The sequence below is a fragment of the Bufo bufo genome, chromosome 7 (assembly GCF_905171765.1).
Source record: "Bufo bufo chromosome 7, aBufBuf1.1, whole genome shotgun sequence".
Lineage (NCBI taxonomy): Eukaryota > Metazoa > Chordata > Amphibia > Anura > Bufonidae > Bufo > Bufo bufo.
Window position 1 is genome coordinate 69581521 of NC_053395.1, and position 24967 is coordinate 69606487.

Sequence of the window (24967 nt, forward strand, 5' to 3'; positions counted from 1 at the left end):
ATAGAGCCCCCTTTAGTAATAAGAACGCCTAATCTCCCCTTGATTTAAAATGCCCTCACAGTGCCCCTAGTATTTATAATACCCCTACTGTCATAATGCTCACCCTGAAGTGCCCCAGTATTTATATCTCCCCCTACTGTTATAATGCCCCCACAGTGCCCCCAGTATTTATAATGCCCCCTACTGTTATAATGCTCACCCTGAAGTGCCCCAGTATTTATATCGCCCCCTACTGTTATAATGCCCCCACAGTTCCCCCAGTATTTATATTGCCCCCTATTGTTATAATGCTCACCCTGAAGTGCCGCCCAGTATTTATATTGCCCCCTACTGTTTTAATGCTCACCCTGAAGCACCCCCAGTATTTATAATGCCCCCTGCAGTGCCCCCTGTAGTTATATTCCTCCGTTTACTGTCCTCAGAATTTATAATTCCTCAGCCCCTCCACCAAACAGTCCCATGTAAATAACATGATTTTCCTCCTCCGCCATAGAGTCCCATGTAAATACCATCACACTATCTCTTTAACCCCTCCAATATACAGTCCCATGTAAATAACATCCCTCTCTATCTACAGCCCCCTCCAAAATACAGTCCCATGTAAATAACATCACACCATCTTTCCTGCCCCCTCCAATATACAGTCCCACGTAAATAACATCACCCCCTACCCAGCAACCTTCAAAGTACAGTCCCATGTAAATAACATCACCCCCTCAATATTCAGTCCCATGTAAATAACATCACTCCCTCCCCCAGGCACTTTAAACGTACAGTCCCATATAAATAAAATCACCCCCTCCCCAGCCACCACCAACATGCAATCCCATGTAAATAGCATTACCCCTCAACATTCAGTCCCATGTAAATAATATCACTTTCTCCCACAGCCACCTTCAACATGCAGTCCCATGTAAATAACATCACCCCCTCAACTTTCAGTCCCATGTAAATAACATCACTCTACCCCACTGTCCCATGTAAATAACTTTCTCCCTTCAGGCCTAACATACAGTCCCAGTTAAATAACTACAACTCCAAGCATTGCTCTGCCTCTCACACTAAGTAAACAACCCCTTCACTTACCTCTCCTTATGTACAAACCTCACCACCAGTGATGGCCAGTTCGCATTGTTCGTCCGCGAACATATGCGGGCTGCCATCTTTTTTCACAAGTCCGACGAGGCACAGGTAAGCCCTTCCCTGTGCCGCAAGCCGGTCTGAAAACAAATGCGGTCACCGGGAGCAGGCAGTTCCGAGAACAGCCCGATGAAGGCCCCCGGTGGCTGTTCTCGGAACTGCCTGCTCCCGCTGACCGCACTTGTTTTCAGATCGGCTCGCACACAGGCACAGGTAAGGGCTTACCTGTGCCTCGCCGGACTTGTGAAAAAAGATGGCAGCCCGCATATGTTCGTGGGCGAACAATGCGAACTGGCCATCACTGCTTACCACAGCTTCTTCCCGGGGGTTCTCTTCACTGCTGAGCTGTCCTCTCCTGCACTGGTGACATAATCACAGGTCCTTTTCAGCTACTGCATTTAGAACTGATCACATGGACTGTGATGTCATCACAGGTCCTTCAGCTCTTGCAGGGCATTAGATTCAATTGTATTGCCCTCCTGAGGCCCCGAATGTTTTAACCTAGCAACGCACCTGGTTAAGGCCCAAATATGCCTGGTCAGTAAAGGAATTGTCCAGACATTACTGGCTGAGCAGGCTTCTCCTGGCATTTACCATGTGTTGAGCCAGGACCAGGAAGTTTAGAGTGGTGGGGATTTTTTTTTCTTTTAATTCCACGTGAACAATATCTAAAAAATGTAGTACTAATGTACAACTCCTTTACTGAAATAAGCTCAAAACACACCTTATAGCCAAAAGGCATTTTTTAAAGGGAATGTGTAAATAGAAAATGACCTCTAATATAAATCATGTTTTTATGTTAAACATTTTTTAAAGAATTTCTGGTGATGTTTTATTTAATTTTTATTGTCACTATCTATATTTTTTAAAGCCTAAAATCCTCCAGTTTTTGAATTGGCCGCTAAGCCTAATAGTAGTGCCACTTCTTGGTAATCTCATTATTATCAGAGATAAGATTAGAATGCCTAATCACCTATATACAGATAAACATAGGATCCACTGTTCACAATAGGTGATATATCACAACTTATCTACTCCCTCCTGACCTCTGCACAGGTCACAGAGCATGCCTAAAAAACTCTCCCATAGAAGTCAGTGGGGTCCTCTCCTGTCAATTTGCAGCAACCCCCCTCAGGAACCGAGTAGAGGATAGGATTCATGGTGGCCCTGATAAAGTGTTCTGTCACGGTGTAATCCCTCAACTTCAAACTTGTTGCTCCCTAGGGATCGGTGCAGTGGAATTATAGTACTGAAGAATGAGTTAAATGTAACAAAATCTTTTATACTAAGTGCAACATAGAACTTGAAACACAAACAGTGGCTGTAGGTTTTTAGTGCAGTTCTTCTCTGGCACCAGCAAGGATATAGAGGCAGGTTCGCTGGTGGTAATTCAGTACTTAGGTGATACTGCCCTGGTGGTGGTTTGTTGATGGGTGTCTTGGCTGTAGTCCCTCACCTTACAGCAGTGTCTGTAGATGCTGATGTAGCAGGTCACTCTGCTGTTTGGAATCTCAAGGCTTTACTTGAGGACAATTTGGATATTTTTCGCTGAAGAATCTGTAACAGGAGCAGGAGCTCTGCAACTTGCCTCGTCTCTAGACGGAAACTCTACCTCTTGGCAGAGAATAGGATCAGCCCACTACTACCAAGAGGGGAGGAACAGGGTGGTTAACCCTGTTCCTGCAAACCATTGCCATTCCTTGCTTGTTGGTAGTGATGGCCAGAAACAGTAAAATACAATACACAACCATATAAACAATTTATAGTACCACCAAGTCTGGGGTACTACGATTGTGTCTATGGTCCATGACAGCTGCTGTAATGCATATCTCTAAATACTGTTAAAAACAGCGCAGGCAAGATGGCTGCCACTGTAATCATGTACAGGAAATAGAATTTAAAAAATCTACAATCAGAAAATAAAAAAGGAATAGAAAAAAGGATTATGTGGTTATCTGGTTTTAACTGAACAATGATAGGTGACACTCTATGCAAATGTCCAGCACTTGCTAGCAACAGCCCCCCCCCCCCCCCCACCCGCCTTACTTGTTTTTCGATGCTTCATTCTTTTAAGTTGAAACTTGAGTGTGCCATTGTCACTGCAAGGAACCCAAGGCACGAGAGCTCATCGTTCAGGTATTTACAGGGAGTCTAATACTTTACATTGGGCTTTTAATGCAGATTACTTTCTAGTCTTTAATATTTGCAAACAGCAAATTGCATTTTATTATTTTTACCATGATGAGTTTGGTGTTCTTGGCTTTCTAACAAAGTCATGTGACTGAACGTCTGATTGTTATGCTTTTATGTATGTTATAGGGAATCAGAAGGGAAGCCAATCAAAGGAAATTAACTAATGAATTTAAATTAAATTAATTAATAGTCATTAACAAGGCAGCACAATATAAATGCTCATTTACAACGCAGCCAATGAAGTTGTCTAGGTTCACAGCATATTAGGAAGACCCCTGTCTATTATATCAGGACCTAGTTATCAAGGCTTTGTCTAACCAATCCTTTGAAATGAACTTGTCGCTGTCCGATCTACCCAGGGTTGCCAACCGTCCAGAAATTTCTGGACAGTCCATAAAAATCGGCAACTTTTTTCCTGTGTCCGTGAAAAAAAAAAAAAAATGTATCCACGATTTTTTTAGGCTAGTGGTACTTGACTAGATTATTTGGTTGATAATTATTATTTTACAGCTCACAGTAAATGGTGGTTATAAGGTGTTATCAGTAAATTGAGCTATAGACAGTATTACTTATAATCTTTATCACTCATTATGGTTTTCCAATTTGCCCCTAAAAAATGTTGTCTGTACGTAATTTTTGTATACATTGTCCAGAAAAAAGAAAAACTCTGGTTGGCAACCCTGGCTCTACCTGTAGCAAGATACAGAGCCGAATACATTTAACTATAGCTGTGTGGATAAAGATTGAATATAACTTGCTATACATTACTTTAAATTCCTTATCATTCTGGAGTCCAGTGGGCAGGGTTATCAGCGAGTGACAGCCTTCCTAACATAAATGTGCTTACAGGGACTTCTACTCCTTATAAGACCAGCTACTGGGCTCCTAAACTCAGACTATGCAGGATTTTTAATGAATAAATCACAAATTATATTGACTCTCTTCCCACAAAACCATGTGGGAGATATAGCAAAACTAGTGCAAAGGAAAACTGGCTTAAAGGGGTTGCCTCACTTCAGCAAACAGCATTTATCATGTAGAGAAAGTTAAAACAAGGCACATACTAATGTATTTTGATTGTCCATACTGCCTCCTTTGCTGGCTTGATTCATTCTTCCATAAAAACACACTGCTTGTTTCCATGGTTACGGCCACCCTGCAATCCATCAGCAGTGGCCGTGCTTGCACCAGCCTATGTGCACTCCCACAGTCCCGGTCACTAGAGAGGTCGGCGCTTTTTCCTATAATGAGCAATCATGACCACAGCTGATGGATTGCAGGGTGGTCGTAACCCCTGGATTCAAGCAGTGTATAATGTGATGGAAAAATGAATCCAGCCAGGAAAGGAAGCAATATGGACAATCACAATATATTAGTAAGTGCCTGGTATTATCTTTCTCTACATGATAAATGCCCCTTGCCGAAGTGAGACAACCCCTTCAACTGCCCATAGCAACCAATCAGATTCCACAGGAGCTATGAAAAATAAAAGGTGGAATCTGATTGGTTGCTATGGGCAACAAAGCCATACATCAGTTTTAATAAATCTCCCCCTAAATGTCCATCTGCTCAGTTCTTCCTTCTCTGTAGCCCATAGATCAGACTGACTGCATATAAATGTGACAGGTTCAGAATGATATTTTAACCAATGTTGACATGTTTAGTCCAATTACTGTCAGATCACAACATTCTAGTGTTTTCATTGTGTTCTATGAGGGGAGTACTTCCTGCACTGATGACTTATCCTAGCTACATGTACTCTGCTTATGAGGTGGGAATACCCCTTGGAAACGAGTAACCATGGAAGAATGTTTTTTCTCTTCTTATGCAGGTCAGAAATAAAGTACCATGATTGTGCCAGATAAGGGGTACATGCCGTCCGCTCCAGCTTACCCACAAGCAGGTGAGTTTAAAAAAGTGCCTGCACTTGTGCTATGAGCGCGATGCTTGCTTTTGATTGGGCTTGCAGACCGTGCATGCTTCCGCTGCTGGTAGCGTAGCGGCATGTGGAAAAACAAGAATAGTGTAGCAGGCTTTGGATTGTGACAACCAGCTTTGAAAAGTGTGACTGTCTCGATCCTTCAGTTATATTGTTCCATCTCTGCAGAGGTGCTGCCGAGACCGAGAGTGAGCCTTCTCTAAACTAAATGCTGTTATCTCTATATTTACATACTAGCAGAAGGATCCAGCTTCGCATGGGTATATTTCATCTATTTCATTTAATGTTTTTGTATGTCATTAAAAGATATCGACAGTATACCCCTTAACAGTGACCTGTACAGCACCCCGCCCCTTAACACTGACTTCCATAGCGGACCAACCCCTTAACTGTGACGTCCACAGTTCCCTGTCCCCTTAAAAGAGACCTTCACATTGCTCACCCCCTTATCAGTGACTTCCACAGCAGCCTGACCCTTTAACAGTGACTTCCACAGTGGCCGCCCCTTCATTAGTGACCTCCACAGTACCCCATCTCCGTAACAGTAATTTCCAAAACACCCCGTCCCCTTAACAGTGGCCTCTACAGCAATCTGCCCCTTAACACTGACCTCCATATTGGACCGTCCCCTTTAACTGTGACCTCCACACCAGCCTGCCCCTAGGGTGGCCAGAGGTCCGGTTTTAGGCCGGACAGTCCGGCTTTCATACTCTTGTCCTCCGTCCGGCGCAGGGCCTGGATGGACACAGGGATGTTCTTTTGAACAGCTCACTCTCAGACAGCAGCACTGTGCTGTCTGAGTGTGAGCTGCAGGGAGAAAGTCACCCTCCCTCCATCCCCTGCAGCTGACGGAAGTTGATTTTTACCTTCATTTTTTCAATCCCCGTCTGCTGCGGAGTGGGAGGGGGCATGGCTTAGTGGGACCTCATTGGAATTTGGGCCCCTTTGCGCACCTAGACTGCAAAAAAGTGTCACACATGTGGTATCGCCGTACTCAGGAGAAGTAGGGCAATGTGTTTTGGGGTGTATTTTTGCATATACCCATACTGTGTGAGATAAATATTTCTGTAAAAGACAACTTTTCCCATTTTTTTATACAAAGTTGTCATTTTACAGAGATATTTATCTCACCCAGCATGGGTATATGTAAAAATACACCCCAAAACACATTGCCCTACTTCTCCTGAGTACGGCGATACCACATTTGTGACACTTTTTTGCAGCCTAGGTGCGCAAAGGGGCCCAAATTCCAATGAGTACTTTTAGGATTTCACAGGGCATTTTTTACGCATTTGGATTCCAAACTACTTCTCACGCTTTAGGGCCCCTAAAATACCAGGGCAGTATAAATACCCCACAAGTGACCCCATTTTGGAAAGAAGACACCCCAAGGTATTCCGTGAGGGGCATGGCGAGTTCCTAGAATATTTTTTTTTTTGGCACAAGTTAGCGGAAAATTATTATAAATTTTTTTTTTCTCTTACAAAGTCTCATATTCCACTAACTTGTGACAAAAATTTTTTTTGTACATGAACTCGCCATGCCCCTCACGAAATACCTTGGGGTGTCTTCTTTCCAAAATGGGGTAACATGTGGGGTATTTATACTGCCCTGTAATTTTAGGGGCCCTAAAGCGTGAGAAGAAGTCTGGAATATAAATGTCTAAAAACTTTTACGCATTTGGATTCCGTGAGGGGTATGGTGAGTTCATGTGAGATTTTATTTTTTGTCACAAGTTAGTGGAATATGAGACTTTGTAAAAAAAAACAAAAAAACAAAAAAAAATAACTTGTGCCCAAAAAAAAAAATCTTCTATGAACTCGTCATGCCCCTCAAAAGTGATCTTTATAGCGCTGCAGCGATTTTACGGTGTTTTTGCAGTGATCAGAAAAAAAAATATTCTGTCACTGCGGTGGGGCGGACTGAACGCACGTGTGTGCACAAGATCAGGCCTGATCGGGCGAACGCTGCGTTTTTTGTAGAGCCTATAGAACATGTCCTATTCTTGTCTGCAATTGCGGACAAGAAAAGGCATTTTCTATATAGTTCTGGCAATGTGCGGATCCGCAAAATGCGGAAAGGACATTGCCGGTGTCCGTGTTTTGCGGATCCGCGGATCCGCAAAACACATACTGACGTCTGAATGGAGCCTCACAGGGGGGTGATCAATGACAGGGGGGTGATCAGGGAGTCTATATGGGGTGATCAGGGGTTAATAAGTGACAGGGGGAGGGGTGTAGTGTAGTGTGGTGCTTGGTGCTACTTACAGAGCTGCCTGTGTCCTCTGGTGGTCGATCCAAGCAAAAGGGACCACCAGAGGACCAGGTGGCAGGTATATTAGACGCTGTTAACAAAACAGCGTCTAATATACCTTTTTGGGGTTAAAAAAAAATCGCATCTACAGCCTGCCAGCGAATGATCGCCGCTGGCAGGCTGTAGATCAACTCGTTTACCTTGTGATCCTGTGAACGCGCGCTCCTGTGTGCGCGCGTTCACAGGAAATCTCGCGTCTCGCGAGATAACACGCCGATGCGTCCAGGAAGGAATAACCCGGCCGCCGGCAGGACGCATCCCTGCGTTAGGCGGTGGGGAGGCGGTTAAGTAGTTCACTGAAATACTGCATATGTTCTTGGTGGGCTTCTCCTGAATAACGTGGGAGCCAATGTGCCTTGAAATGGTACGGCATAGTGAGAGGCATGATGCAGGTGGCTGCAGCTGCTGATGGTGCTGGTGGATTGCTGCAGCCTCGGTGAGTGCTATCCTCACTGTCAGACATGGATCTTGATGACCTGTACCAGACTAGAGGCGTCAATGCAAGCTGAAATGCAATTTAAGTGTGCGTTGCTATGGGCAACGGCAGCAGAATTGGTGCGTGGCTCCTTTAAGCGTCGCTGCAACTGCTCAATGTTTGGGAATATGATGCTCTGGCAGACAGATTATAGCCCCTAACAGTCTCTAGCAAGGTTATTTTCCCCAGCAATACTCACTCAGACCTCTGGTCATTGCTTCTCAGGATCCAGGATAGAAGGAACTGTATTTTTCCAAAATGGCCGTCACTTCTACTTCCTGTAACGGGTACAGTTGATTTCTTTGTCCTTCTGGGAACTTTTACTGAGCACTTTAGTTCCTTCTGCTGCAAGAATGCTTCCTCTGTGAGGCGGGCTGTTTGTTTCCTTCCCCTCTGTTGGGTGGATGTCTTCCTCTCAACACAGAATGCCCAAATCCAAGATGGCTAATTAACCCCTGTTTTGCCACAGTGCTGCAATTGATGTAGATTCACACTCTCCATCAGCAAGTAGATGCTATAACATCTCTTTTAGAGGGTCTTATAGATGGAGGGGGCCTTCAAGGCGCAAAAGTAGATCCTGTTTCGTAAAGCCAAAATTGCGACGGACGCCTCCCCCAGGGCCCTTAATAGATGTAATGACGCACGTCCCAGGTGTAGGAATGACGAGTGGCATAGTGCGGCCTAAAATGTCCCTTTATGTGTCATGGTGCTCTTACCTGGATACTACGGCTGGACCCCAGGCCTTTGCTCCGAAGCAATAAATAGGAGGAATAATTGAGGGAATTGAAGAAAGAATCGAGTCCAGACCTTATATAAAGTGGAACAGCAGCTTTACTTGAATAAATGTTCATCCAAGATAATCCTCAAGCTTTATCTTGGTCCCAGCAGGCTTTAGCATTAAAACTTGGCAGGCAAACGCATCTCTGCTACACTTGTTTCTCTCTGGCTCTGCTGTACTAACAGGTTGACTGTATGACTCAGAATCTTCTGTCTGCTGCACTTCTCTTTGTGTGGTATGTCTCTAGATTAGGCCAGCAGAGCTTAGGGTGCTCTGGCTGGCTTGGGCACTTCCAACAGAGACATGCCCGCCTGTCCCCTAGCAGGGGGTAAGCTAGACTGACTGAAACTGGTCCCCACCCTTCCTGCAGAAAGTGGGACTCGCCCACTTCTCCACAGAGGGGGGTTAGAATGGAATGAAAAGCTCCACTCTATGTAACTGTAGCTCTGCCGTGTTTGCTGCCACCTGCTGGTGAATCAGGCACATTACATGTGAACATAACAGTTGCATAACAAAATAGGAATGCACATAGTGGAGGACCTGGAATGAATATACAAGATGACATGAGGTTAGACCAATAAAGACAGTAGCAAGGTGTAGAAGTGGTAACACCACTCTGGGGCGTTACACAAGTGTAAACACAACAAAGATCAAAGTCCAGATATCTAAAAAAGGATCGAAGACTGAAAATTTAATATATTTAGTAAGTTATCATTTATGCTATGTGGGATTTAATTACACCTGATTCCCAAGATGGGAATACCCCTTTAACACAGTCTGCTCTTGAAAAGTGAAAGCTGGGCTGTGATTGGTTGCTATAAAAGCTGTGCTGTGATTGGTTGCTATGGGCAAGTCAGTGTTCTTTTAGATAGCTTTCATGTATATGCCCCTTTATGTTCAAGTTTGTTTATAGCTCTGGACAAAGTGACAAGTTTAACCAGTTCCCGACCGCCCATAGACTGTAAACATCTGAGCGGTCAGGACTTCTCTGAACGGACGTTCTGGAACATCTATTCATCTCCAACAGTCCCATAGCATTGAATGGAGTGGAGGTGGACATAATCCACCACTGCTCCACTCCAATGGAGAACAGCGGAGCCCTTAGTTGTCCTCTATTCTGTGTTTAAGTGTCTTTGGTGGGTAAACCCCTTCAAAGCCTACCTCAAATCAAAGACTAAAAATGTAGGCATGGCCAGTTAACTCCAATATTATACTCTTATCCATGAGTTCTTAAAAGACATGGTAATGTGGACCGAATGTCACACATATCTGTAAAAAGAGCTGAATCAAGAGCATAGTGCAGCCAAAAAATACGCTCTCAATCCCACAAATCTGCTATTTTAGACTCCCCCATCCCCAGCAACTTTTTCGCAACTCCCTTTACTCGTGCAACACTCACTTCTGTGGCTGGTCAAGATCCCTCTCTTAGGCCAGGCCCGGCAACTGCTCGTTCTGTTTCCTGCATGTACTGTATATACTGTATATACTGTCACTGTATATAATGTCATTGTATAATATTGTTGAGGGGGCCCTGACAACAAAATCTTTCAGTCCTCCTCCTGGGTGGGCCCTGTAAGGAAATTTTTACTCTCTTCCCTAACGGTGTGTCCCTAACACATGATTTCAGTGGCCAGCTTGAATTAAGCCTTACCGGTACCGGGAGAATGAAGAAGATAGACCATATGAACACATGTCTATTTCCAATCCATTCTGGTTTATTCACAGCTGGCAAACAGTTTTAAAAGAGGGGGTTGAGCTTCCTTTACATCCAATCATATGTTAGCATTAGTATTTGACCAATAGTATGGTCACACATAAGCTCTGCATTAACATCATAGCTGACTCCTAGTAACAGCATTTGACCAATCAGGTATATACACATAGGCTAGCAGACACTTGAGTCAGATGTCCTTTTATGGCTAGAAGGCTGTTCATACTTTCAACATGTATGGATTTCATGAAACAGTTTAAGGAAGTGTCTCACATTCCATAGGGGGGAGGGAGGTTTTGTAGTGCACTAACCAAATGTAATACACGTGGCTAAATGAGACAAAATGGAGTCACATATATCCCATCAAATCCCCTCTTAGAACCTTATATATATACCTTATACTATATGGTTCTTTCTCTGCTCTTCCTTGGTTTGCTTATAAGCCTTTAGGTAATCCATATACCCTTCAGCAGTATAATCCTCAGGCTTTGTTGAGGTTGGGTTTACCTCTTCTACCTCTACCGGAGTATAGAGGAATGTTGAGTGTACCCCTCTTTCGGACACCTTTTTGACATATGGTAAGAAGGGAGGGCACACACTACAGACAACAGCAGAGACCCACTATTGCAGCGACCACGGCGAGTGCCACTCCTAAAACATATCTTATTTGACCAAAGTCAGGTATTCAGCCAAAAAGCCAGTCCCACCAACCTTGGTCAACATCCTGTTTTATATGTTTTCTCATCTCCTCTAATTGGCCTATTTTATCTTTTATTCCACAGGAGTGATCTAATAAATTGAAACAACACATCCCTGCGAACGCTGAGCATCCTACACCATGTTGGAACAATAAATAGTCAATAGTTGCCCTATTCTGCAAGATAGCCTTTTCATACGATTGTATATCCAGCAGCATATCTTGCAGAATTGCACTAGTGACATTTATCTGTTTTACCATAAAACAGGCAAGTTTTGATATTGTCCTGTGGTTATATATGGCCAACCCTGGTACTCCTATCAAAGATACCCCTAAACTCATATATTCTGATCTAGAGAGGAGATTCACATTATAATCACAATTTTCCGGTAACTGTAGGGAAGTGTCTCTCGTGTGTCGTGTCTGCACTGCTGGAAATAGTGGTATCATTGCTAATGTCAGCCTGGCTATTGTACAGGGTCCCTCTGTAATATTGGCCGGTATGTATGTGTAACTAGTATTCCCACAGGCCAATACCCATCCTGTTGGTAGAGGTACATGTTTGTCTAGGGATGGTACTGTTTTTGTAATATTACATTGCATATTCTTTCCTGATATTATCTTTTTACAACTACCTAAATCTCTATCACAAATATTTGGCTTAATCTTATTCTGCATTTTTGCTTGTATGCAGGGAGGCAATAGTGTCTCATCACAGGTGAAGTTATAACATATTTCTGCTGCTGTGACAAGACCTGTAATTATTTCTATCATATTACTCTGCAGAGTCTCATATGTAGGACAGTCATAACAAGCATGATAAGGATTTACATATCCATATTTAACATCATGATCCTCCAAGTCTGTGTCATTCCATTGGGAACGTAGGAGCTCCGTCCATACGTCTAGTGGGGTGGGGACTGCTACCAGACATGTCTCCAAAATGTTAGATGCCGATAAAGTGGTTTGGAGACAAAAGTCAGTTAAGTTCAGAGTTTTGGCCAGGTACAGCCATAAGTTCTCCTTTGTCTTGCATAGACTGTCTTCCCCTCTGCATTCTGTTTCCAGGTATATCTGTCTGTTCCACAGCCATGGGACAGTAAGTAGGAGACACAAAATTACAATTATTAAGGCACTACATCTCAGCCATCTCGAGGAATTTCCCGACTGCGTCATCTCGTTGGGGGTCAAGGCTGTCTGCCTCCGTTAGTACCCCTTCTGTATCTTCTTCGAGGTCAAGGCTGTCTGCCTCCGTTAGTACCTCTCTTTTCTTCACCAACTTAATCCTTGTGGCGTGGATCCACGTGGGCGATTGTTCAGTGAGGACCGCTGTTCTGGTGATCGCGACTACCTCGGTGGGTTGTCCGTAGGTGAAACTTCCTGGTTCCTTTCCCTTCTTTAAGATCTTGATCATCACCTGGTTGCCTATCCGGAATGGACGGGTTGATTCCTGTGAAAGAGAAGGAGACTTACAAACAACTTTTTCTTCAGTTTTACTGAGGACTTTGATCAGATTAGTACTTCTCTCTGATCAGGTCCAAGTCCCCTTCCTGCACCACCAGGGGGCGTCTTGCCCATGGTGTGGGGAAAGGCCTACCCATGAGTATCTCAATGCTGTTTATGTCCTACTCTGTGGAATGTCCTACTCTGTGGAAATGTGCTACTTAAAATGGAAGCACTGTGTTGGGGAATGCATAACTTCCCCTCTTCGCAGACTAATCCTATCTCAGGATTTTTCTGCAATACTGGATAACACCAGTCCTGCTGTTCCTGTTCAGTGACATACCACTGAAGATCAGTAAGTATTTGCAGCATCTCAGGGGTTGGAGATGCCAAACATGGCATCTCCCAATGGTTATACAAACCTGTGAGGTTGCTTTTGGCAACTCATTTCGCCATCTTAACTGCCAGCGCATTGCCCTGTGAGACATGATCCTTACCATCTGCTGCCGTAAATCCTCTCCTCTGCCAGATCATACCATGGTCCCACACTACCCCATGTGTGTACCTACTCTCAGTATGAATGGTGACAGGTCTATCAGCATGTAGAATACATGTCCTAGTGAGTGCAATAAGCTCAGCTGCCTGCTGTGTTGAGTGCGGATGTCCTTGAGTAGGCCTACAACATCATGAGTGGTGTGCAAAATGGTGTAATGTCACATTGTGAAAGAATTTGCCGACTCTACCATCATAGCACAGGCTGCAAGAGAACGCAGACATGCCGGCATCCCCTGGACAGAGGTGGGCATTACCTTTGAGAAAAACACACAAGGACGCAACTTGCCTCCGTTTTCTTGTGTCAGTACACCCGCCATGGTTTTACAATTTTGGCGTGCAAACATGTGGAAGGGCATATTATAGTCAGGGAGGCCCAGCCCTGGACTCGACATGAGCGAACATTTCAGATAATCAAATGCATTGTACATTTCAGAAGACCATTTAATCAAATCTGGATTTCCATCCAGAGTGGCTTGCCTCAAAACATTGTCAATAGTGGGAGCAACCAGTAATCCATTGTCTACCGTTTATCATACCAAGGAAAGATAACATTTCTTTCTTGGTGTGCGGGGCGACCAAACCCGCAATAGACTGGACTCTTTCTGCGCTGATTCTCCGTTCACCTTTTGTGAGGACAAAGCCCAAGTATTCAACCTGCATTTTACACCATTGCATTTGCTTAAGTGTCACTTTGTGACCACATCCTGACAACCATTATAACAGTGATAAACCATCCTGAATGCTGGCCTCCGCTGACATGCTACACAGTAATAAATCATCGACATATTGCAGCAGCACAGAACCTTGGGGGGATGTACCATGACTCTAACATCGCTCGGAGGACTATGCTGTACACTACAGGTGAATCAGCATATCCCTGGGGCATCTCTGCACCAGGTCAGTTGGCGTCTGTCAAAGGAAAAAGCAAAAAGTAGTCTGGTTATCTTATCAACTGGGATAGAAAAGAAAGCATTTTTCAGATCTATCACACTGAACCAAACAGCGTCTGCTGGAATGGCAGATAATAATTAAGTGACATCAGGTACAACAGGGGCTATAGGCACAATGATGTTGTTGATGGCCCTTAAATCCTGTACAAAGCGGGCAGCACCATCTGCCTTTGTCACTGGATTCACGGGCGTGCTGTAGGGTGAAATCACCTCTTCCAGGATTCCCTTTTGTAGGAATTCTTCTATCATTGGCCTAAGCCCATCAAGTTTCTCTTTTAACAGCAGGTATTGTTTCTGGAACACTGAGATGACACCTGGTTTCACAGTAGCTGTGTAATGTGTGCAATCTATGAATCCTGTGTCATATTCATTTGAGGACCATAATGCAGGGTTAATATTATTCTGGGTGGTCCTGTATGTTTGCAAGAATCAGTGGCACTGGTGTAGAGACTGGAATGAGACCTGAGTGTATTCTTATGTCCTGATTCTTTGCTGATACCTGCAAGTTAAGCCTAATGAACAAATCTCTCCCTAATAGGCTGACTGGGTAATCTAGTATAATGCTAAATACATGACATGATGTATTCCCTGTCCATGGTTTCTACTGGTAAGGAATCTGTTCTGTATGTCCTTGTCAGTACCCCATTTATTCCCATAGAGGGCTCACATTTCCTTCCTGACACTCTGAGTCACCTAAGTCCGCCCCTTTTGGTGGACGCTTTGGTCTGTCTTCTGTTCAGCCATTAGTATCTTAGCTGTCCATACGAGCAGAGCTCTGATGTTAAGCACAACACTGAACATGTAACATGTAACTGCAAACATTGAAACAAACAGATCTGACAATACAGACATGAACACACAAAGGGCCCATAAAAACTTTTCATTGAAATAAAAATGTACAGCTTGATCAATGCTGTTGGTACCAATAAAAAACCCAAAAACTTCCAATAAAATAAAATAAAATTCTTAATGCGCATATTTAAAAACAAATACCGTATTCCATACGCATTCATATACATTTTCATGTACTCATCTTCACAAACCAGCTCATAACCACGCCCTTATACATAAAATATGAATTACACACACAGCTCTGCTACGTACATATAACTCAGAGCCACACCCATTCACATTCCACTGAATCATGTATCTTTCACCCAATCACACAATCTCTTTGTTACATCCCAAAACTTGCAGCACAGACAAACACAGCAATTGCTGATGGTCTGTCACTGTAAAACAATATACATGTTAATCATACAGTCATTTTGTTAAAATTAACAAATCATCTTATATGCCATGTGTTTTTTTTTTTGTTTTTTTTAATGTTACACACATCGCCACTTATTGTATATAACTAACACTTCCCCCATTTCCTCTGCCTTGCGTCTCCTATTTCAGGAGTGTTGAAACAGGGGAAGTAAAGCAATACATCAAGGACATTCAGCTGTACCACATGTTCCTCAAACTTTTACTCACATCTGAATAAGAACTTATTGGGTGCAACCTTAGATTGATACGAGTGGACACTTCTAATTAGCATCATCACTGCAGGCACATTTTAAACCATCGGAACATACAATTTGGAAAGATACAATCAATACTGGAGCCCTGTCTGGAATATCTTATAGATAACACAGGTTAGTATCTTCACATTTCTGCTTATGCATTACCAATTAGCAGCCCCCCCCCCCCCTCAACCCCCATATGAAATTCCTGAGCAGAGGAGAGGGGTGAGATGGGAGGGAGTTCTCTCTGAAAACACATCTCAAACAGGACAGGAAGAAGTTTTTTTGTAGTACTACAAGTGACATTTTGGAATGTGGTGGGGGGGAGGGATGCCTCATGGCAACCTTTGTTCTCTATAGGATTCAAAATCCTCCATCTTGAAATAAGAAATGCTGCTCATTTCATTTCTCTAACTTCAAGTTCTCTCAGTCACTTCCATATACACTTTTTCACCATAACTCAGCTTGCACCAGGCTATTATTATCCTTTAACAACTTCTCTCTTCAACTATCAATACACTTATGCATTAACTGTCCATCTTTTAGTGCTGTAATCTCTAATTCTAGGACTATAAATCGTCACTATTTAAACACACACAGATCATTAGGGCAACAAAACTTAACCAGTTCATTTCTGAACGTTTAACACAAGCCCTTTCTAATTGCAAACACTGAGACACTTTTTCCCTTGCCATGAATTAACTTCCTGACTCTGCTGTGTCTTGTCACTCACTATAGCCCCCCTTCACAATCACAGGAGCTCTGATGTACACTGTCTGTAAGCTTCTGATTTTTTGCAGCTTTTCAATCCTGCCAGCCTGGCATAACATTCTGTTTCACATTTTTAACTGTCAATTCTCACATCTTGCCCAATTGTCTACTCATGTGTTAACTAGGAAATAATTTGTGGGACTAGACCGTGCAACAAAGTTTACATGTTGGCAGTGATGGAAACAGAATGATTTCAAAGCGGGATGCGACCGTAAACTTACCACCCGGCCAACATCTCACACAGACAGATAATCTTAATACTTCTAAAATACTTATACTATATATACATAAGAGTTAATTCAAGCTTGTATCCTTCTGTTCCCGGAACAGATATCCTTATATAGTGCACTATCTCTTAACGATATGGACTTACTAAGCCTCTTATAATCAACATTTTTACCTAACGATATGGACTCTGATATGAGCCGCTTACAATCAACAAGCTCCCTGATCCCAGACATCGCAATCCACTGAAATCATAAATAGATGGTTCGACTTACTTGAATGGGATTTTTGGTCATTGCTCCCAGGTCCAAGGCGGACAAAAATTGATGTCTTTCACGGTAGACCTGAAGAGTTGACCCTCCCAATCCCGGACTGAGTCCCCAGATCTGTAAGGAAATTTTTACTCTCTTCCCTAACGGTGTGTCCCTAACACATGATTTCAGTGGCCAGCTTGAATTAAGCCTTACCGGTACCGGGAGAATGAAGAAGATAGACCATATGAACACATGTCTATTTCCAATCCATTCTGGTTTATTCACAGCTGGCAAACAGTTTTAAAAGAGGGGGTTGAGCTTCCTTTACATCCAATCATATGTTAGCATTAGTATTTGACCAATAGTATGGTCACACATAAGCTCTGCATTAACATCATAGCTGACTCCTAGTAACAGCATTTGACCAATCAGGTATATACACATAGGCTAGCAGACACTTGAGTCAGATGTCCTTTTATGGCTAGAAGGCTGTTCATACTTTCAACATGTATGGATTTCATGAAACAGTTTAAGGAAGTGTCTCACATTCCATAGGGGGGAGGGAGGTTTTGTAGTGCACTAACCAAATGTAATACACGTGGCTAAATGAGACAAAATGGAGTCACATATATCCCATCAGGCCCCTTCTGAGTTCTGTCCCCACAGCAGCCACGTCCCCTGCTTCTATAGCTATGATCATGTTTGCCTTCTAGTCTAGCATTCGTATAGCTTTCATATTTGTTTTTTTAGGTGCTGAAGGAGTTTATCCGACCCCACCACCATATGCATTTGGAGGACCACAGCCCCCAGGTACAGTGCAATAATTACATGTACATAAATTAATTTTTGGTGGGTTGTAGGAGGGTTAAATCAATTTTTATTGAAGAGGTTGTCTTGGTTCGAGATATTGATGAATCACAGCACATTATTTTCACATTCTGACAGAAAGTGCTACTTTCTATTAGCATCGAAATAGGCATCTTCTTGTTCCTCCATCTACAGGACCCTTTGGTTTGGTCAACACCTTATATGTCGTGGTTAGGACCTCCCTCTGTCTTCTCATCAGCACCAAGACATGACTGTGGGATGCTGGTGGGTTTTCATGGCCTGACAAAAGTCCCTAGGTCTTCAAGTGGCATTTATACGATTCAGCCACATGTGATGTATGCACATGTATATATCCATATTATACACATACATAACTCGTATGTATTCTGTTTATATATAAATTATATTATATATATATATATTATATTTATTGAGGTATATAGGACTATAATCAGGATGGGTACTATATTGGCATATTGATGAGTAGATGTCGTTTATAAAAGCATAGTAAACAAGGTATAGCATAAAAATATACAATAAAATAGGATAAAAATATACAATAAAATACTCACAATTCTCCGATGCCTGCAATTTGTCATCGGGTGGTGAAGTGCTGCATCAGTGAGTTGATTGATTAAAGTAGCTGTGATAATGTTAATAAGATGACCAATTAGGCCTCATTCACATGTCATTGAATCATGGATCTGTGCTGTCTGTCTTCTCCACGGACTGCACTTGTATGCATTGATCTTAATGTTTTTTTATCCACACATTCTTGTTTCTCCATGGGACAGTGGAAATATAATGGAGACATGCACTACTTTGGTCCATGATGCTAAACAAACTCACGCCCATTGTAGTCTATGGATCCCTGAAAACAACTGACACAATGAAGATGGCATTTGTGTTCACTGACCATTGCTGGGAGATGCTGTGGGAAATGGATGATGTCTTCTAGTGCAGTTACTGTGGATGTTACTTTAAAAAATAGTTTTAGTAGTATCTGTTTGCAGCTGTCTATCTAAAGTCATTTTTAAAGGGTTTCTGTCACCCCACAAAACTCATTTTTTCTTTTTTGGATAGTTAGATTCCTCATAGCGCGATATAGGAGAATATAATAGTCTTACTTACTTTCATGCGGCCGATTCTTTATAAAACGAAGTTTTATAATATGTAAATGAGGGCTCTACCAGCAAGTAGGGCGTCTACTTGCTGGTAGCCGCAGCAGAAAACCGCCCCCTCGCCGTGTTGATTGACAGGGCCAGCCGTGATCTCCTCCTCCGGCCGGCCCTGTCAGTAATTCAAAAATCGCGCGCCTCTGGTCATTCGGCGCAGGCGCTCTGAGATGAGGAGGCTCGTCTCCTCAGCACTCCCTCAGTGCGCCTGCGCTGATGACGTCTTCTCTTTCGGTGATGTCATCGGCGCAGGCGCACTGAGGGAGTGCTGAGGAGACGAGCCTCCTCATCTCAGAGCGCCTGCGCCGAATGACCAGAGGCGCGCGATTTTTGAAATACTGACAGGGCCGGCCGGAGGAGGAGATCACGGCTGGCCCTGTCAATCAACACGGCGAGGGGGCGGATTTCTGCTGCGGCTACCAGCAAGCAGACGCCCTACTTGCTGGTAGAGCCCTGATTTGCATATTATAAAACTTAGTTTTATAAAGAATTGGCCGCGTGAAAGTAAGTAAGACTATTATATTCTCCTATATCGCGCTATGAGGAATCTAACTATCCAAAAAAAAAAAAAAGAGTTTTGTGGGGTGACAGAAACCCTTTAAGTTTTACTCCATTCTTTCTTCAATTGTGTTTATTTAAAACATTTCAGGAAAGTGGGATATTTTTTCAGAACTTGTGGAATTTCTTGTGGATCCACAAGTAATTTTGAGCAAAATCCTCCACCACCACAATTAAGTCAAAATCTGCAACAAGTCCATGACCAGTCCACAACAAAAACTGACATGGTGTGGACGTAAAAATCTGCGCTGCAGATCAGTTTCTGCATAGAAAATTTTTACAGCTTGTGGATAACATTTGGTAAATGTCGTAATACCCACAACAAGTCTGTCATGTGTGAACAAGTACTTTGAAATGCTGCAGAATGACCGAGAAGAAATAGTTTAAAGTGAGCCAGGAATAGGGAGAAGAGTAATGCCTCATTCACAGACTGTTGGTAATAAAACAAACGGAAAGGGGAAGGGGTCGACCTATTACTCCCACCTGGCCCCTCCAATACCCAACCTTAACTCCAAATAATGCCTCTTTCACACGGGCGAGAATTCCGCGCGGGTGCAATGCGTGAGGTGAACGCATTGCACCCGCACTGAATCCGGACCCATTCATTTCTATGGGGATGTGCACATGAGCAGTGATTTTCACGCATCACTTTTGCGTTTCGTGAAAATCGCTGCATGTTCTATATTGTGCGTTTTTCACGCAACGCAGGCCCCAAAGAAGTGAAATGGGCTGCGTGAAAATCGCAAGCATCCGCAAGCAAGTGAGGATGCGGTGCGATTTTCACTCACGGTTGCTAGGAGACGATCGGGATGGGGACCCGATCGTTATTATTTTCCCTTATAACATGGTTATAAGGGAAAATAATAGCATTCTGAATACAGAATGCATAGTACAATAGGGCTGAAGGGGTAAAAAAAGAAATAAAAATAATTTAACTCACCTTAATCCACTTGTTCGCGCAGCCGGCATCTCTTCTGTCTTCTTCTTTGAGGAATAGGACCTTTGATGACGTCACTACGCTCATCACATGGTCCGTCACATGATCCATCACCATGATAAAAGATCATGTGATGGACCATGTGATGAGCACAGTGACGTTATCAAAGGTCCTATTCCTCAAAGAAGAAGACAGAAGAGATGCCGGCTGCGCGAACAAGTGGATTAAGGTGAGCTAAATTATTTTTTTTAAAAATGTAACCCCTCCAGCCCTATTGTACTATGCATTCTGTATTCAGAATGCTATTATTTTCCCTTATAACCATGTTATAAGGGAAAATAATACAATCTACACAACCTTGAAACCAAACCTGAACTTCTGTAAAGAAGTTCGGGTCTGGGTACCACATTCAGTTTTTTATCACGCGTGTGCAAAACACATTGCACCCGCGCGATAAAAACTGAACAACGGAACGCAATCGCAGTCAAAACTGACTGCAATTGGGTACCTACTCGCGCTGGTTTGCCGCAACACATCCGGACCTTATCCGGACTCGCTCGTGTGAAAGAGGCCTAACAAAAACACAGACAACCGTTTAACTTTTTATTGCTGGGTGGTGATCGGCCACAGCATCTTTATTAAAGTGGCAAAACCTTAAAACACCGTAATCAACGGAGCCATATGCTGGCTGCTGGACTTCCAGCGGGCAAGTGCGCCATTTGCTTCCATCACCTCTCCGCTGTATTCAAATGCCGCTCGCTGTGACTTCTTGAATTCAACCAGGGCACGCAACCCTAAAACATAGAGAATAGCACAACCAACTCCAGATCAAATAAACATATCAGACTGAACCACTCCGTCCAGAGTCTAACCCATAAGGGCGGGAGGGTGGGCCACGACGCTTCCACTGAAAGAGGAAGTGAAAGAGGCAGGGCAGGGATATAAATGCCCTGCCAAGGCTCCTGAACCACCCCCCTTTATACTGAAAGGAGGACCCCTTTGCAATTAACCCCTACCCAGCTAAAAAACAGGGCCAGGACAAAAACCTTTCAGACAGTAGGGAGGGTAAAGGGGACCACCAGTCCCTGCTCACCCTCCATAAGCCGTCGGGTGCTTCCCAGACTGTTGGTAATAAAACAAAGGGGAAGGGGTCGACCTATTACTCCCACTTGGCCCCTCCAATACCCAATCTTAGCTCCCAATAACAAAAACACAGACAACCGTTTAGCTTTTTATTGCTGGGTGGTGCTCGGCCACAGCATCTTTATTAAAGTGGCAAAACCTTAAAACACCGTAATCAACGGAGCCATATGCCGGCTGCTGGACTTCCAGCAGGCAAGTCCGCTATTTGCTTCCATCACCTCTCCGCTGTATTCAAATGCCGCCACGAAGGAGACGCATTCTCCTAAACGGGGCTCCGACCACCACCCAACAAAAACATGGCCTGCTCAACCCCATCCTGAAGGCAGGAAGAAATATGTCCATCCCGATATCAGAAAGGTGAATACTGTCAGGCCTCATCAAAGATCGGTTATCACCCTCCAGCTGCCGGTGGCGAACCACTATGCCCCCCTGGGATATTCCGAAACGAGCTATACGGGCGTTCACTGTGCGCCGAGATTTCTCAACCACCTTCCTGTCCCTGGTGCCCTGCCATACCACCCGAGGAATAATCTCAGACCAGACCATATCACCTCCTTAAAAAAAGGAAAGGAATCGCTCTATGTAGGACCTCATAAGGGTCATGAGCGCCGCCAAGCGCAGGCAACATAGGTCATTGCCCCCTGAGTAAACCACCAGAATTACGGGACCTCTGGAATGCAACCCGATATCAACCACCTGCGGTAGGATTTGTGACCACCTGAGGCCATGGATCCCCCTCCAGAAGACATCCACCTCACGGAAATCAAGGTATCGCCCGCCAGGCCTGCATTCCGCTCTCTGCGCTGCCCAGAAAATATATACGAATGACCGACCATCCATATGGCCGGCCGCCCTGAACCTGCAAGAAAAAAACATTAGTCAAAGCATACAACAGGACCCTTCAACCCTAACCGTCGAACCAAAGAGAACCACGCATTTATCACAAACAATCAGTCTCCTACTTTTATTTTTTATTCAGATGGTCCGGTTTAATATATCTAGCGAAGCAAGCAGATCGCCATCTGCCAATCCGCATGATCTCCACCTCAGGTAAACCTGCCCGCGGCGCCTCTGTAGTGGCCCCGATCCGGAATGAGTGAGTTCCGAATTCCTTGGGATCGACCCCCGCAAGTGCAAGGCAGGATCGAAAAACCGCTGTAAATTGGAATTTGGTTATAGGAGAACCATCCCTATGCGAAAAGAATGCAGCGCACTATAAGCAGCTATCAAATGGACTGGGCAGGCTACTCCCGGGACCGGGTGAAGGGGGATCCACATTCCCCTGCTGAACAGGTCTGTCTTGGAACGATGCATGCGAATCCTAAGCAAATTATTGCCCAGGACAACATCCTGGCATGACAGATCCCCTGGTTTGCGACAGGAGGGGGCCAACCCGCAGGGCAGCAAAAAATGCTAAGCTAAAGCTTGCAGCAAATAACATGGCCAAGAAGAACGAGACACACACCTCGGGCAAACTAATAATCAATCTACATAGGAGGCTGAAAGAGACAGGAGGTCGGCTTTCCCAAGAAACGTACTTCTTACGCCACCCCCGCAACGCTTGCCGCAGGATAAAGTGCTTGGTGACATCTGGCCAGCCACGTAACCGAAAAAATGAAAAGCAATACCCGACAACCGGCGTTGCTGACCGTCGCGGAAACGCATATGGAGCGCAGCCTCAGCAACCACTCGATTGTGACCTCTAAACGCATATCATCCCGGGGACAGACGTCCCTAGAGCCCACCATCCCCCACCATTCAGCCCAGACCTTACCATGTGCTTGCCAGGTAGCTGATGTCCACCAGCCGCCACATGTGCGGAAGAAGGGTTCAAAAATCCTGCCAAAGGAAATGGGAAAGGGCATCAGCGACTTTATTACTCACCCCCGGGACATGACGAACCCTAAAATAGATATTGCGCTCAAGGCACCGCAACACCAAGTGCCGCAGCAATGCAAGAACTGGGAGGGAAGAGGAGGACAAACTATTGAAACAGCAAACCAAACCCAGATTGTCCGTCCAAAAACAGACATGCCGAATGGCCAACCTATCTCCCATATCTCAACCGCAACAATAATCGAGAACAGCTCCAGTAATGTGAGATTTCTGCATAACCCAGAGGACCACCAAGAATCAGGCCAAGGAGAGGAGCACCATGCCGTGCCGAGGATTGTCCCAAAACTGCATGAACCGGAAGCGTCTGAAGGCCAAGACCAAGGCAAAGTCAGTGTTAGAAATCTCTCTGGACATATAACATGTATGACCGTTATAAGAGTTCAGGAAAGTTTTTCAAACCACCAGGTCCGCTTTAAGGGACCTGGTAAGCCGGATGCGATGCCGGGAAGATTTAGCCCCTTGAGTGGCCAGCGACATGCGCCGGGAAAATACTTGACCCATGGGCATGACCCTACACACAAAACCCAACAGACCTAATAAGGACTGTAGCTGGTGGAGGGTGACCTTCTTGAGTGACAAAAAACCCTCAATCAAGCCGAGAAGTTTATGAAGCTTCTCAGGAGGCAACTGGAAAACCATGTCCACGGAGTCGATTTCAATACCCAAAAACGACAGCCGAGTGACAGGGCCCTCGGTTTTGTCAGTCGAGATGGGGATCCCGAACTGGGCCATACGCTTTTGGAAAGTGTTCAATAAGGCCAAGCACCCATTCCCCGAACCCGGAGAGACAAAAAGGAAATCATCCAAATAATGTATGGCGAAAGTGGAGCGCACCGGACGACCCATTTCAAAAAGGAGGCAAACATTTCAAAATAATGACAAGAAATGGAACAACCCATTGGGAGACAGGTGTCATAATAAAACCGGCCATCAAAGCAGCAATCCAACAAATGGAAACAATCAGGGTGAACAGGGAGGAGAAGAAAAGCCGGTTCAATGTCCGACTTTGCTAGGAGGGCTCCCTTACCCGCCTCCCTAACCAGCACAACCGCGCGGTCAAATGAGACATACGACATCGAAGCGTCCTCAGGAAGGATAACATTATTCACGGACGAACCCTTCAGATAGGAAAGTTGATGGATAACCTAAACTTCCCCGGCTCTTTTTTGGGAACCACTCGTAATGGTGAAACCCTTTTTTTCTGAGATTGGGAAGCGGGATCTCAGAAAACGGACCCTTAAGCCTGTCAAGAGTAACCTCCTTTTCAATCTTATCCCTAAGGATCTCAGGACGCTCCCACGCTGACTTAAGGTTGTCAGAAAAAACTGGGGACCTTCTTAGAACAAATGGACGCTGACATCGGTAATGCCCTACAGGTCCTCAGTGATACCATCGCACACTGGGAGTCGGCCCTTCCTGGCTCACTGTTCATTGTGATGGGCGATTTTAATAAAGCGGACCTCCATCATGTCCTACCA